At 40.8% G+C, this 16621-nt stretch overlaps 1 long non-coding RNA gene across 1 annotated transcript; it reads left to right on the top strand.

Moving 5' to 3' along the window:
• The first annotated feature begins 43 nt into the window (after window positions 1-43).
• LOC113252454 (uncharacterized) lies at window positions 44-16621 on the top strand. Its single transcript, XR_008960103.1, has 8 exons — window positions 44-311; window positions 1916-4158; window positions 6802-8018; window positions 8667-8750; window positions 9625-9735; window positions 14945-14990; window positions 15596-15645; window positions 16032-16621. It is a non-coding gene; the product is annotated as an uncharacterized LOC113252454 (long non-coding RNA).

Raw genomic sequence — 16621 nt, forward strand, 5'->3', positions numbered from 1 at the left:
CGTTCCGCCCCCGTCGCGGGCAGATGGCGTCACCGCCCAGGCCCAAGAGCGACGCCCAGGAGTACCCGGGAAGGGAGGGAGGCAGCCCATAACCCCTCGGCCCTCGGCCCCAGCGCCCCCTGTGGTGGGAAAACGAACTCCTCCCCGGGGGATACAGGGTCACGTGAAGAAGGTTGGTCCGGCGCTCTCGCCCTGACCCCACCATGACCCCTGCAACCTCTCTACTCCAGTAAATTCTGGGGGCTCTCAAACAGGGCCCTGGGGCGTGGCCAGCAGTGACCCTCATTTCCTGGACTTCCGGAGCCTGACAGGTGAAGCCTCCTTTTGGGAACCTCGGGGAAGCCCGAGGCGACCCCGGTCCAGGAGAGAAAGAAGATACCCCTGGAGAGCCAGGGTGGAGATGGGGGAGCTCCTTGAGCTGAGAAATGGCTTTGACCGGGCTGAGAATGGAAGGGGTCCAGGATCTAGGGGAAGGTGAAGCAAGTAGTGGAAACTTGAGGGATGAGAAGAAGGGGTTTAGTACAGTGAGAAGCTGTTTAGTTTAGTGGGGAGAGGGCTTGACTACTCGATCAAATATTAGGTCACCATTCATTGACAATTAACTAGTCAACTTCATAGTAACATGAACATCTGATTAACGATAAGTGAAAAAGTGAACACCAGTCCAATTTGTGGTTTGATTACAACCATGTAAAAAAGGAGTTCTGGGGGCACTTGGGTGGCTCAGTCGTTAAGCGTCTGCCTTCAGCTCAAGGCGTGATCCTGGCATTCTGGGATCGAGCCCCACATCAGGCTCCTCTGCTGGGAGCCTGCTTCTTCCTCTCCCACTCCCCTTGCTTGTGTTCCCTCTCTCACTGGCTGTCTCTCTCTCTCTGTCAAATAAATAAAGTCTTTAAAAAAAAAAGGGAGTTCTGCATACAGACAGAAATGAACTAAACTGAGAAAAAAGTAAGTCTAACTATTAGAGAGATTGGATCCGAATGATTTTTTCCCCTTTCGATTTCTGCAAACTCTGTTCTCTAAATAACGATTGATTTGTATTTGATTTTGAAAATACTGGCTGGGCTCTGGTCCCTACTCTGTAGCTATCTAACCTTAGGAAAATCATTTTACTACTTTAGACTTAGGTTTCTACTTCTGCAAAATGAGGAGCTTAAATTAGATGAAGGCGTGGGAGTACAGTGTAAATAAAAGAGCTCTCTATAAACATTTTATGTGAAAATATAAGTAAACATGTACAGTGTGATACCATGTATTTAATGTGAAAAGACATACGTAACAGATATAAAGACATATTTATGTATCTGTACAGAAAAGGAATGGAAGGCTATGTAACAATTAGTTAACATTGGTTATCTCGGGAGAGGAAAGTGGCATTGGATGGTGACCAAAAGATACAAAAGGGACTTATTGTTTGGATTTCTTATGAAAATATTATCTTAGAAATATTAAGATAAGTAAGTTAAAATACATGTAAAGTATACGGTCTCTAAGATTCTTTCTAGGGAATCAGTAGACCTCAATTTTTGTATTTTCTCACCTGGATGGGCACAAAGGATCGTCAAAATCATTGAATGCTGCCACACACACACACACACACACACCTTGCACCAGTGAGTGAAATGGTGAAGCTACGGATCTGTAGCCATCTGAATCAACAGAGGGCTGTGCTTCGAGGATATTAGTATTATTCATGACAGTCATCTTCTCTCTCAGTTTGGCCAAGAAGGAAGTCCTGTGGTCACTCAGTGATTCCATTTTGGCACTAACTGATATTCTGGCTTCTAATTCATTGCTTAGCTCACTAAATTGGCATTAAAACTACCAAGATTAAAAAAATAACTGCCATGATAGACAAATAAGCCAATACTATTTAGTTATTTGTTTCTAAAGATTTTATTTATTTATTTGACAGAGAGAGCACAAGCAGGGGAAGCAGGAGACGAAGAAGCAGGGTCCCCACTCAGCAGGGAGCCTGATGAAGGACTCAATCCCAGGACCCTGGAATCATGACCTGAGCTGAAGGTAGACGCTTAACCGACTGAGCCACCCAGGCACCCCTATACTCTTTTTTTAAATTAAAATGATATACATACTGCTGTCTTTGCCAATTTTTCCATATCAATAAATTCAAACCAATATTTTAAAAATCTGCCAAGATAGAGAGGCTGGGTTATCCAGGTGTATTCAAGGATAGCCATTTCCTCCTAGATTAAGATACGCCCTCAGGGAGCTGGTATTTCAGACAAAACTGAGAGAGCAGACACAGGTAGATGCAAGCAAAAAAATTTTTTTGGCTACCAGCCATTAACATGATTACATAGTGCAAAGGCGTGTCTGATGTAAAAACAAAAAAAAACCAGGATGTTCTGAATGGCGAGACACAGGTGATTTCCTGGTTTGGTGCAGCAGTCCCAAAAGAGTGGATCATATCTCTGCTGTATTCTCTTCTAGAACTCTACTCCAAGCAATCTTCATTTCTTTGATTGTACATATTGACGGTAGGAAGCTCCATAGTGACAGTTTGATAGGAGTATTAGTAGTAAGTAAACTGGCATAGTTTTTAGACTTAAGACACTAAAATTACTAAAAGTTACCTCATTTCTCCAAAAATCTGTATTTTTCTCTGCAATCTGGATAATTCCCAATGTAAGTTACTTATAGTAAGTAAACCCAGGGTCTTATTCAGTGTAACTAGCTCAATAAATAGTTATTGAAGGAAATTTCACAAAGATATCTCAAACTGGGAGACTTTCCTTGCTAATTTTTTTGCTCCCATTTCCTCCTTTCTACACTAACCTGGTTTTGCCTGTTTGTTACCTGTTTTCAATCTCTCTCATCTGAAAGTCTTTCGTTTTCTTTCACCAAGTTTGTTTAATTTCCAAGGAGTTTTAAGAACTGATGAAGTGAAAGGAGATTTCTTTCATTAAAAAAAATTTTTCCCTGCCCCATAAAAGATTTTTTTAAAGGTATTTGAGAGTTTAGGAACTGGAAAGTTATACTTCGATCTGTTTTGTCTACCTCTTCTCTTTTCTTGGATTCCCACTGAATTCCTCTGATGTGTGTAGATTGAATTTGTGTGATGGGAGAGTTTGACCTCTTCTGTTGAGAGGAAAACAACAATGACCACAAAACCCTGCTGAGCTGGTTCTTCTCCCTAAGCAGGCATGAGTTTCAAACCAGCTCTCTGTGTTGCCCTAGTTCCTCATTGGTGATTTTTCTAGACCTGTTGTACAGGCAGTGAACATTCAGACACCTTCCCAACTCTTTTTTGATGTTAAGGGATCAAACCACGGAGAAGTGCTGGTAATTTGGGAAACCACATGTGTCATAACAAGAGAAATAGGTGTTTTTTTTTCATTACTGTCCTGTCTTTTTTATTGTATTGCTCAGCACGTAAAGGTGTGATTGTAGGGAAAAACTTTATCTTTTAATGCCAATGGCAGAAACAACAATTAATCTCAAGTATAGGTTGAAATTCTAGAAATACTTGGCAGATCTAGCTTTCCCAAGAAATGTGTTGGTGCCTGGTATTATATTATTTTCAAAAGCTTTTCTAGATGTCCAAATGTAGAAATGTGCAGTTTTCAAGCTTCTGTTTTATCTACTTCTCTGAACAATTCTGTTCCTTATTTCCACGTGCTCTTAATGTTATGTGCCCTCTCCAGATTCCAATGGGGATTTCCCTTTCAAATTCATCAATATTTTATTTACAAGGAGGTCTTGGAATTTCTCCATAAGTGACTAATACATCCTTTGGAGAGGGGAGGCTTTCATTTTTATCAGAAACTGCCTGCAGAACTCTGAAAAGTTGCGGCCAGAATACTGACGACTGGAATAAACTGAAGGAAACCTAACCCTTATTTGAATTGTAAGAGTCCTTTCTGGGGAATTGAGCCACAGCGAAGGAAGTACATTCAAGCCATTGCTGAGCAGCCAGGAATTCCTTACAGGGGCCCAGCGAATGAATTAAGTAGATGTGGAAAAATTAATGCCCCCATGACATTGATAACTCTGCAAAACTGGCTCAGCAAGGTGATTTGCGAGCTGCCGTGCCTTGTGGTGAAATCATGTTCATCTCTGCCTTCCAAGCTGATCGCCTTCCGGTCAACCTGCAGCTGGTTGTCAATTGTCTAAAACTCCTGGAAAAAAGGAAAAGTGAGTAAACCCTCCAGAAAGCACAGCAAGCTGCCTCTCATACCCTATAGATCTCCTAAGACGTTACTTAGCAATTTTGGAATTCAAAGGAATGTGCCTGACTTGTGGGAATGATGATTATAGTGATCAAATCACTTAAAAGTTTGCAGAGACTGTTCTGTATCTTGATGGTATCGGTATGACTATTTTCGTTTTGCAAGATGTGATCCCTGCATGAAACTAAGTAAAGGGTACCCTGGATCGCTCTGTATTACTTCTCACAAACTGTGCGTGAATCTACGATGATAAAAAGTTTCCAAAGATTTAAAATGTAAAACAATGTCCAGATTACTGGACTCTTCTTCACCAAATCAGAAAGCTTTATCTAGTCAAGCTTTTTCAAATGTGCAGTAGCTATTAAGTTTGAGCTGCAGGGCAATTTTTTCTGGAAGGGCTTCCTTGCATTTTTTCGAAAACATCAAAAAGAAAAAAAAAAGCTATTTCTTCTATCAGGTTATAGCTCAAGTAGTGTTATACCCATGAGCTGGGGTAGTAGCTGACAAGCGGTCTTCTCTCTTTAAATCCAACCTATTTTCTGTTGCCTTTTCCTCTTTCCTCATTTCAGTGGGTCACATGAGCCATTGTTAACCCCTCAAAAAACTGAAAAGTTGATGATCTCTGATTATGAGGAGGGTTCAAGTAAAATAAGTATTGCACGTGCATGCAGTTTTCTGAGTGCCCCATAAATACCACTATTTACTATTGAATTACTGTGATCTTTTCGGTGGAGAGGCAGCTGTTACTTAAACTTCCAAACTGAGTTTTGGGCATTCTTTAGAAAATAGGGGCCTAAGAAAAATACCTTAAACAAATAAAATTTAGGCAAACCCAATGGTATCCACCGTTGTTACCATGAACCATGATGATGACATTGGTGGTGTACAAAGAACTTCTGAATTTTAAACTGTATGCCCATGTGTCCTTTTATTCGATCCTGGCAATTCAGTGACACATGTAATTATCCAGATAAATTATATCCTCTTTTTACAAATGAAATATAAACTTGGAGCGCCGGAGTGATCTGAGGTAAGGAAAGCAAATGAGCCCTGTCTTACCTAAATTTATTCCTCTTAAAGGGAGACAGTAATCTTGACTTTCTATCCCTCCAGGGTTCTATTTGTAACACAAACTATAACCTGGGCACACAATAAGTGTTTGCCAATATCAGTAGTGGTGTAACAACAGTTCAGTATTTATCTGAAACCAGTCCATTTCTACTATAATTTCTTTTCCCTGTGACGTCTAGAACAGAGAACATTTTCCTACTTTGGACTTGGCTAAGCAACCTTTCAAGCCCTGAGCTTTATGTTTATTTCAGATTCAAAAGTAGTCTCATGTCAAGATTTGCTTGCAATGACAGAGTAACTCTGTTCATGATTAGAAGGTGAGCATAACTCAGTGAACAGATGGCTTACATAGTTTGGAGGCTCAGGTTTTCCTTACTTGTGAAATGCCTCTTTCCCCAGGCTGTCATCAGTTGATAAAACAGGGTGGTAAGACTTATCTCAGTGGATTGGCCTGGGACAGGTTACATTTGTTGCCTCCCCAGCATGACTCTACTTGTTCATTTTATTGGCATACTATGGTGAAAAAGCATAGGAACTTGCAGTCTGAAGATTTGGCCTTGTTCTAATTCAGTCACTTCTAATCATATGACCAGGGGCAAGCCATTTAACCTCTCAGTATCTCAATTTTCTCAGCTGTAAATTGCAAATAACAGCATGACTGTCATGCAAGTGTTACAGCGATCAAATGGAACTGTATATATGAAAACAGTTTCTTATTTTTTATTTTGTTTTTTTAAGATTTTATTTTTAAGTAATCTCTACCCCTAACACGGGGCTTGCATCCACAACCCTGCGATCAGAAGTTGCATGATCCACCGACTGAACCAGCCAGGCGTCCCCAAGGATAGTTTTTTAAATGCAAAGCACTTCATGCATTCTCCTTTTTAAAATAATCTTTTTATTATGGGGGTGCTTGGGTGGCTCAGTCAGTTAAGCATCTGATTTCGGCTCAAGTCATGATCTCAGGGTGCTGGGATTGAGCCCCATTTGGGACTCTGCACTCAGTGGGGAACCTGCTTGTCCCTTTGCCCCTACCTCCTCTTGTGCTCTCTCTCTCAAATAAATAAATAAAATCTTTAAATAATATTTTTATTACAAAAACAATACATGTTCACTATGGGACACTTTAGAAAAGCAAGGCAAGCTGAAAGGATAAAACAAAGACCACTCGTCAAAGCACCCCCTAGAGCAGTAGTCCTTAGCCTTCAAACAGGTGTCAGGATTGGAGGCCTTGTTCAAACACAGATTGCTGGGGTCATTTCCAGAGTTTCTGATTCAGTATTTCTGGGGTGGGCCCCCAGAATCTGCATTTCCAACAGGTTCCCAGGTGATGCTGGTGTTGCTGATCTGGAGATGGTACTTTGAGAACCACTGACCTAGTGCAAAACACTGATAACTTTATATATACATATATGGTGTATATTTTTTTATTGTTTTTATAAAAACATTGTTTCACCCTATCGTATAACCTGCCTTTTTCATTCAACGAACACCACTTTGTACATGCATTTCTCTATACACGTGCTTCATGCTGCAGCCGAGCAGGCCCAGAAAGCAAGGAAAGAGATTGCTGCCCATCTGGCTGCTGGGAAAGATGAATGAGCTCGGATCCGAGTGGAGCACATTATCCAAGAAGACTACCTTGTGGAGTCCATGGGGATTCTGGAGCTGTGTTGTGTGATCTGCTGCTGGCTCGGCTTAGCTTGATCCAGGCCACAAAGTAAGACCTATGGAACTTGCACCATTTCTTAGGCTCAAAGGGGTGAGAGAGCATCCCTGCCCCTAGTGAGGGAGAGGGTGGGCTTCAGCTTGTTGGGACTGTGCCAAAGGACTTTGTCTCTAATTTTTATAGGAAGAAGTGTGCTCTTCGAAGAGACTAGGTCAGTCCAAAAGGCCATTTTTAGAACCGTATGGTTGTCTTTTTTCCCCTTGAGCTTGTAGAAAAGTGGGGAAATACAGGCAAAAAAAGAATCCGTAATCACCAAGTCTGGAGCTAAGAATATTGGTATATTTCTTTCAGTCTATATATGTAGTTCTTTTTTTAAAAAAAGATTTTATTTATTTATTTGAGAGAGAGAGAGACAGAGATAGCGACAGAGAGCACAAGCTGGGAGGAGAGAGAGAAGCAGACTCCCCAGCTGAGCAAGGAGCCTGATTTGGGGCTCGATGCCAGGACCCCAGAATCATGACCTGGGCCAAGAGCAGACACTTAACCAACTGAGCCACCCAGGCACCCCTATATATGTGTTTCTGTATTTATCTATGTTGTATAAACACATATGTAAACACATATGTGTGTATATATATAGTTACATATACCTATATGTACATATATATTCTAATTTCAGTTAAGAACAATTAGTTGACATTATATTTTGAACATTGTCCATGGGCTACCTTTTATTTATTCATTTATTTTTAAAGATTTTATTTATTTGTCAGAGCGTGCGCACAAGCAGGGGGAGTGGCAGGCAGAGGAGATGCAGGCTCCCCGCTGAGCAAGGAACCTATGCGAGCTGATCCCAGGATCCTGGGATCATGACCTGAGCCAAAGGCAGCCGCTTAACCAACTGAGCCAACCAGGCACCCCTATGGGCTACCTTTGAAGCAGGGGCAAGGGGTAGGGGGCAGGGGGAGAAACATAAAACCTTTGTGCTTTTCTTAGGGAACTGGATTCTGGTCTGGCTGAACCTGTATCTACACTACTCTGGGCAGCTCCTTGCCTCCGATCAGGGGGTATGTGAGTTGAAAATAGTAAGTCTAAGAGTTTTCAGTGCCTGTGCCACGACTGTAGGTGAGGGTATCACTAGCACTACTTGTTTGGAATTGTGGTATTAGTTCGAGGAATCCTTTCTTCTCTTCAAGGACAACCATAAAAGTATTTTCTCCTGCTAGTCTTTAAGTGAAAAAATAGTTTTCTTTTAATGGCAATGATAGAAACAAATAAACCTTACCTAAACAAAAATAAAGCAAAATCTGAAATTGGATTTCTTTTGTGTGGAGAAAAGCGTCGTAATTTATAAGGTGTTTAGAATTAGAGTTTTTAAGTTTAACGTTTATCAGATATTTAAAAACAAAGCAAAGCGCTTGTTCTGTTGCTATTGCTGTTGTTTTGATGCTAAAAGAATATAATTCCAATGAGGTAAGATGAAAGTGACTTCTACTCTTTTCGTGATTCTTCATCTCAAGCAAATTTGCCGTAACTTGATAAATTTTGCCTTTCTTTTTTTCCTTCCTTCCTTCCTTCCTTCCTTCCTTCCTTCCTCCCTCCCTCCCTCCCCCCTCCCTCCCTCCCTCCCTCCCTCCCTCCCTCCCTCCTTTCTTTCTTTCTTTCTTTCTTTCTTTCTTTCTTTCTTTCTTTCTTTCTTTCTTTCTTTCCTTCTTTCTGATGGTTTGCTCCAGGTATCTAATCAGCAATGTGCAAAGTACAGCCAAGAATATGGCCAACTGTGTCGAACCAACGAGATTGGAACCATCAGCTCTCAGGTAGTACCCTTCCGGAGACACACATTTTTCTAAGCCAAGAAGTCCAGGAAAAGCAAATATGAACAAACTCAGAGCACATAATTTTGTGCAGACTGAAAGGTGTTTAGAAATAAGTTTTGCGGGGCACCTGGGTAGCACAGTCGTTAAGCGTCTGCCTTCGGCTCAGGGCGTGATCCCGGCGTTCCGGGATAGAGTCCCACATCGGGCTCCTCTGCTGGGATCCTGCTTCTTTCTTCCTCTCCCACTCCCCTGCTGTGTTCCCTCTCTCGCTGGCTGTCTCTCTGTCACATAAAAAAAAGAAAAAAAAAAAAAAAGAAAGAAATAAGTTTTGCATTGGAGGCAGAGCAACTTGGCTAAAGATTCTGGACTGGGGAAATCAGATGCTTATCAAAAACTAGCCTCAAGCAAGCTGAGATGGTTTCTTTAGGAAGAAAGCAAACATTTTCCTAAATGAAACTGGCCTAGTAATATGAAGGAAGTTAATAAATTTAGAAGCTTCAACTTTTGAACATCTTACATCATGACCACACACATATGATTGAGGACTGAAGTTCAGCTGAGATACAGAGATCTAGCTGCAGTGTTGTTTCGTGCTGGTGGACACGCTCAGCATTCAGGGTGTCCATTCTGATTGGATGATGCCTTGCTGTACTGGTTGTTGAGTGTGTTGAACATCACCTCCGACATAATTCATATACTTATAAAAATCAGAATTCTCGATTCAAAGTATTTTTTCTTATGTTTATTTTCTTCCTCTTATTTTAGTTGGTTTCATCCCAGGTGAGGGCTGCCATATGATATAAATTAAACTCTTTCTGTTTCTGTGTTTGCAGATATGTGTGTGACCAAATCTGTTATGTTCTGTATCTTGCAGCTAATGTGTAAATTAAACGTGACAACTCTACGCCAGGTTCTAGTAGAACAGTACCTGATAGAAATTGCCAAGAACTATAACATGCCATGTAAATCCAAAGCAACCATTATGGTGAGTACTTTCAAGAAGGGAGGCTTGACTGAAAGCTGAGATTTTTATTGTGCACCAGATTTTTTTCTGCTTAGGAATGCGGCTTCTGGAGTAACTCTGGCAGGATTGTAAAGCAGGTGACATTTGCACCTTTTCTCCGCCCACATACTTTTCCTAACAGAGATTGACTTCTGGCTGTCACATGACCCTTCTAAACTGGTAACAACAGAGTAGAAAACAAAGATGAAGATATCTAAAGTGTTATACTTAGGGGCGCCTGGGTGGCTCAGTCGTTAAGCATCTGCCTTGGCGTGATCCCGGTGTTCGGGAATCGAGCCCCGCATCAGGCTCCTCCACTGGGAGCCTGCTTTTTCCTCTCCCACTCCCCCTGCTTGTGTTCCCTCTGTCCCTGGCTGTCTCTCTCTCTGTCAAATAAATAAATAAAATCTTAAAAATAAAAAAATAAAGTGTTAAAAGTGTGTTTAAAAAACAAATAAAAAACAAAACACACACACACACAAAGAAGTGTGTTAAACATTTTTAGTTCTTAAGATCTCAGTTTTATCCCAGAGATAATTTGCGTTTTAATAAGGAGCTCTTGGAATAAAGCTGCACGATCCTAAGGTGTAAGGCACTCTCTTTTGGTGATGGTTAAGAGTATGAGTTGAGGGGCGCCTGGGTGGCACAGCGGTTAGGCGTCTGCCTTCAGCTCAGGGTGTGATCCCGGCGATGTGGGATCGAGCCCCACATCAGGCTCTTCCGCTATGAGCCTGCTTCTTCCTCTCCCACTCCCCCTGCTTGTGTTCCCTCTCTCGCTGGCTGTCTCTATCTCTGTCGAATAAATAAATAAAATCGTTAAAAAAAAAAAAAGAGTATGAGTTGAGCAGTGAGATGGCCTATATTCAGATCCTAGATTCACCATGTACTAACCGTGAGACCTCAGGCAAGTGACTTACCCTTTCAAAGACTCAGTCCTCTGAACTTTAAGAAGCGGTTAATAATAGTTAATAATTATTACCAAGTCTCAGAAGTTCGTTGAGGTGATTAAATGAGCTAATATAAATAAGGAAGTTAAATGCAATGCCTGGCACATAGCCAGTGTAATGAAGTTTTGCTTTTTGTCATCATCACTGAGTGGTTTAATCTTCCAAAATGTCGTCATGTAGTGTTTTAGGGCAAGAGGGATATCCCCCTAATGCCTTTGAATTGCTGAGGTGGCAGCTACCATGTTGTATTGTGGTTAAAGGACACATTTCTCTGATGCTTTGCTCCTGACGGTTTCCTGATAGGGACTCTTTTACTCTCGTTTTTTTTTCTCTTCCAAAGAGTTTTATGGTTTGTTGAGAAAAGGCACTTTGTAAAAATTTAGACAATACAGAAAGGGACTTTGAAGAAGAAAAAGCCACATGAAATACCACTAGAGATGTACCCAAGGGCTCAGTCTCTTTTTTTCTTTCTTCTTTAGATGATTTCTTCCTACCTCATGGTTTTCAACCCTATCTTTACGGTGAGGACTTGCATGTGTACATCACTAGCTAAGACCTCTCGGCTGATGGGAACTCCAGGCTGATATATCCACCACCTTCTTGTCATCTTCACCTGGATGTTTCAGAGGCATCTCAAACTTAACGTGTCCAAAAGTGCTCCTACACCTTTCAAGGACCTACTCATCCTACAGTTCACGGCAAATCTATGCTAGGGCAAAATCCTGATCTCTTCCTTCTCTCCATGCCTAGCCCCCAACCAATCTTCAGCAAATCTGTTGAGCAACCACTCTACCTTCTAAATATATCCAGAATCCTACCACTTCCCACCACCTCCACTGACAGCACACTGATCTAATCTACAATCATCTCTTGCCTGGACGACGGCAATAGCCTCTTCACTGGTTTTCCTGCTTTGACTCCTCTTCCCCATTAACTGATGTTCGATACAGCAGTCAGAGACCTGGCTAGTACCCAAGTCAGCTCATGTCACTCCTCTGCTTTTAAAGCCTTCCACTGGCTTTTTGTAAAAAAAAAAAAAAAAATTATTTATTTATTTATTTATTTATTTATTTATTTATTTATTTTTGAAAGTGTGCACGAGCTGGAGGGGGACAGAGGGAGAAGAAGCAGACTCCCTGCTGAGTGGGACTTGGGGTGGGGCTCAATCCCCGGACCCTGAGATCATGACCTGAGCTGAAATCAGACGCTTAACCCACTGAGCCACCCAGAGGCCCCCTTCCATTGACTTTTTATTTCACTTAGAATAACAGGCAGCAGCTTTCCTCTGACCAAGGAGGCCGCCCACAGGCACTCTCACCTCTTCTCTCTGGCCTCATTCTCTGTACCCTCCCCTCTTATTTACTCTGCCTCAGCCACACTGGCCTCCTCGTGCTTCTTCAAACACATAGGCTAGTTCCCACCTCAGGACCTTTGTACTTCCGGTACTCTGTGTTCTCTAGCTATCTGTCCCATCCCTCCCTCACTTCCTTCAGGTCTGCGCTTACATGTTCTCTTCTCCGAGTCCCTTCCCAGCTACCTTCTCTGCAATGTCAACCTCTTCCCTCTTCTCTGCTTTATGTTTTTGTCTATTGCTCTTATCGCTAACATACTGTACAGTTCACTTAGTGATCTTGTTTATTATCTGTTTCTTCCCCTGGAATATCAGTTGTATGTGGACAGGGACTTTTGTCTGTTTTGTTCACCGTAGCATCCCTAGCACTGTGCCGACTTTATATTAAGTGGTCAATAGATTCTGTCAAACGAAAATCCAGAGTTTACCACTGCGAAAGTTTGATAAACTTTCCTGTAGATCTATCTATGCATATTTACATGTAGCTCTTAATCGTTGATGTACCACAGGGTCTGACCTCATAGGCAGTCAAAACACAGTCATTGAAAGAGAGACAAAGAAGCAGCTTGTGGACCAGAGGCTTGAAGTTTGCTTTAAGTGTCATTGACTTACACTAGAGTCTAAGCTGCATGAGGGCAGGAACCATGTCTCTTTGCTCACCATTTCTTCCCCCATGCTTCCAAGAATGTCTGGCAGGTAGTAGGTATGCAATAAACAAATGTGTATTGAACTGAGACCCCCAATGTGATTCGTACCCTCTTGCCTCAGGCTGAAGCCCCCAACAGACCTGGTCAGTAGGGGATTTGCTGAGGATGTTAAGAAAGGTGCCCTTGGCAGAACAGGTGGAACTTTAGCAGGAACTGATGATCCACTAAGGGAAACTAGTGCCAATATCTGCACCAGGGCTCTTTCCTATAAGATCCCCAGCCCCTTGTTTCTCATGCCTTCCTCCTGAAAGACAGTTCAGTACAGAAAGGGAAACGGAATCTGGCGTGCTACTACCGGTAGTGGTAGAGTGTATTTCTACATGGGCTTTTTGAACAGTACAGTAATCTTTGTGAAGTTTTTTTAAGGCCAGGGGGCATATTTACAGTCATTTAGCTGACATTTGATGTGTTTTTATGCTGAACTCATAAGACATAGGCCTATAGTCTTTTATCAACCTCTTGACAGTACCACAATATGGACTGCAAGGAACATTTTTATGAGCTGGACAAATCTGAAAGTCTTTAATGTACCATGACTTAAACTCATGTTTCAATATTTAATTTATATGTAGTGAAAAAAAATTTACTCTTTCGTTGAAAATAGTATAAAAATCTCAAAACTTTGTATATAAATTTAGAAAAGTCAAATAAATAGAAGCTAAAGGGCCATAGACATTAATTTTCTTTCTTCTCTGTTTCTTCAGGATGAAGTAAAGAGAAACTGTTTAATTCTTTTCACTTTGCTAGGCGTTTCTGACCCCATGAAACTCTTTTTCAAAGATTTTCTATTTCAGACATAATTTAACTCTGATTTTCCTCGTTGAAATGATTTGTTTGAACCACACCTTGTGTATTGCTCACCTTCCAGCCTTGGAATGCAAGTCCTCTGGTTTAAAATAAAAACGAGTTATAATCTCCAGCTCCATCCATGTCACTGCAAATGGCAGGATTTCATTCCTTGTACAGCTGAATGATATTCCATTGTGTATGTACACACCACATCTTCTTTAACCATTCATCAGTTGACGGACACCTGGGCTGCTTCCATATCTTGGCCATTGGAAATAATGGTGCTATAAGTTATTCAGAGAAAGACAAATACCATATGATTTCACTCATATGTGGAATTTAAGAAAAAACAAGCAGAAAGAAAAAAGAAGAGAGAGAGAGAGACAAACCAAGAAAAAGTCTTAACTCTAGAGAACACACTGGTGGTTACCAAAGGGGTGGTGGTTGGGGGGGAACAGTTGATGGGGATGAAGGAGGGCACTTGCTGTGACAAGCACTGGTGATGTTTGGAAGTGCTGAGTCACTATATTGTACACCTGAAACTAATGTTACACTGTATGTTAACTAACTGGAATTAAAGTAAAAACTTAAAGAAATAAAGTACAAATGAAAAAGAAAACTTCATTATGGAAACTTGAAGCATATAGGAAATTAGAATAATATATAATGAACTTCCACATACCCACCAATTTTAACAGTTGTCAACATTCTGCTTCTTTTATTTCCTTTCTCTCTCTCTTCCCAACACTTTTTTTGGTGGGGAAGAAGGAATTTAAAGCGAGTCTCAGACATCACATAATTTCACCTGTAAATACTTCAGTATATATTTCTAACACACACCCTTTGTTTTTGTAGTATAAAACAATGCCATTATGATGTCCGATCCAATGAAAAATAATTCCTTAATATTATATAATACTCAATCTACATTATATTTTGCTAATTGTCTCAAAAATGCATTTTTACAGTTACTTTGTTGAAATCAAGATCCAAAAAGATCTACACATTGTATTTGCTGATGTATCTTTTAAATCTTTTCATCCTAACACTTCCTTCTTCTGCTTGTCCTTTTCTCCTTGCCACTTATTTGTTGGAGAAAGGGTCCTCTGACTTTATTAAACTGAATCATCCTTCACAACTAGCATCTCCAGGATTAAAGATAAAAGATTTTCCAATTCTTATGTGAGACCACAGGTGACAGAAGAAGCAAAAATCATAGTCACTCCTAAAGCTAATTTCCAGAAGGCATAAAAAAAATCCCCTTCACAAGAAGAAAGCTTGACTGTGATTAAGTTAACTTAAGTTAATTATATGAAATACTTATTGAAGGCTTACTATGAAAAATTAGGTGTTTGGAACTCAAACCAGTCACATCCCAGTGATCTTTTTTCTTTCAGAGTGACTCCTATAAGAAGAATGATTGGCTTCCTTCACTGGTTCCTAGTAAGTATAGAGAATGCTGGTAGAAACTGGAATTGCTTAATATCTGTTGAAGTTTTTCAGTTGTTAAAAAACTATTCCTCAGGATGCCTGGGTGGCTCAGTCAGTTAAGCATCTCACCCTTGATCTCAGCTCAGGTCTTGATCTCAGGGTTGTGAGTTCAAGCCCCACATTAGGCTCCATGCTGGGCATGGGGCCTACTTAAAACAAAGAGACTATTCCTCCATAGGTGAGAGAAGGTTATTAGTGATTCACTAGGAGTATACTGGGTTCCTTTATAGTAGCTAACAGTTTTCAAAGTGGATGTAGATCTCCAAGAGATCTTAACACACAAAAAAAGGTTTTAAAACCACTACCACACTGGATCATCATGGCACATATTTTGAAAAAGTGTGCCTTTTTAAAAAAGTCCAGATTACCCTTGAAGCAAGGGCCAACAAAATGTCACTGCTACGACCGTTTGCACGCCAGGGGAGTTGTCTAGTTCTCCAGCCAGGTTATATGCTGCCCTCTCAAAAGTAATAATAGCCCACTGTCTCTAAGTCTGGGACTTCTTTCTGGAAGACTGTATTATTCTGACTTTTAATTATATTTATTAAAATGAACAGGTCCAGGACTCAACCATCCAACTTCTCCAAAGCCAGAATCAAGATCCAAGGTTGGTTTTGATAACTTTATGCTGCCTGATTTTCCCAATGTAAAACCTCAAGCAAACCTATCCATTGACCCCTATGGTTCTGAGGATGTTGATTTTGAAGATCCTATTGGGAGACTTGAAATGCTGAAGAAAACACATAATTCCTTGATCTTTGATTGGGCAATTAATTGTCCGGGAATCAGGGCTCTTCTGCACAAATTTTAATATGGCTACCGATGTGTGGGTCTGAAGTTTTCTCATTTACAATCTCTTCCATCTCTTAAAGTCTATGGTTCTCTGTAATAATGTGTGTGTATGTGTGTGTGTGTGTGTGTGTGTGTGTGTGTCTGCTTGTCTGTGTATACACATATAGTTATTCATGTCTCTTAAAATTCTATAAATTTTAGATGAAGATTCCTGACCTAAAGAATTTTATTAATTATAGCCAATAAACTCTTGATTTCTCCTGGATCCTTATTTCTCTCATGATTATCACTTCTTCCAGGGAGACACAATGGTATGTATTTAAACCCTACCCACTTACTAGCTATATGACTTTTGGTAAATGATACCTCTGTCAGATGTGCATGAGAGAACAAAGAAACTAGAGGAATATGTGTCTTTTTAAAAATGAGTACTTTGGGGGCGCCTGGGTGGCTCAATCAGTTAAGCATCTGACTTTTGGTTTCGGCTCAGGCCGTGATCTCAGGGTCCTGATCTCAGGGTTGTGGGATCAAGCCCCGTGTTGGGCTCTGCGCTCAGCATGGAGTCGGCTTGTCCCTCTCCCTCTGCTCCTGCCCGCTCTCTCTCAAATAAATAAATAAATAAATAAATAAATAAAATCTTTTAAAAAATGAGTATTTTAAAGAAAGAATGTGCAAACACAGAGTGAATGAGAGGTGCTGTCAGAAGTCAGTGGAATCCTGTACGTCTGTGTTCTGCTTACTAGTTGTGAGCCTCCTTTTTCTCACCTATAAAATGGAGACAATAATGAGAA

The sequence above is a fragment of the Ursus arctos genome, unplaced genomic scaffold (assembly GCF_023065955.2).
Source record: "Ursus arctos isolate Adak ecotype North America unplaced genomic scaffold, UrsArc2.0 scaffold_19, whole genome shotgun sequence".
Classification (NCBI taxonomy): domain Eukaryota; kingdom Metazoa; phylum Chordata; class Mammalia; order Carnivora; family Ursidae; genus Ursus; species Ursus arctos.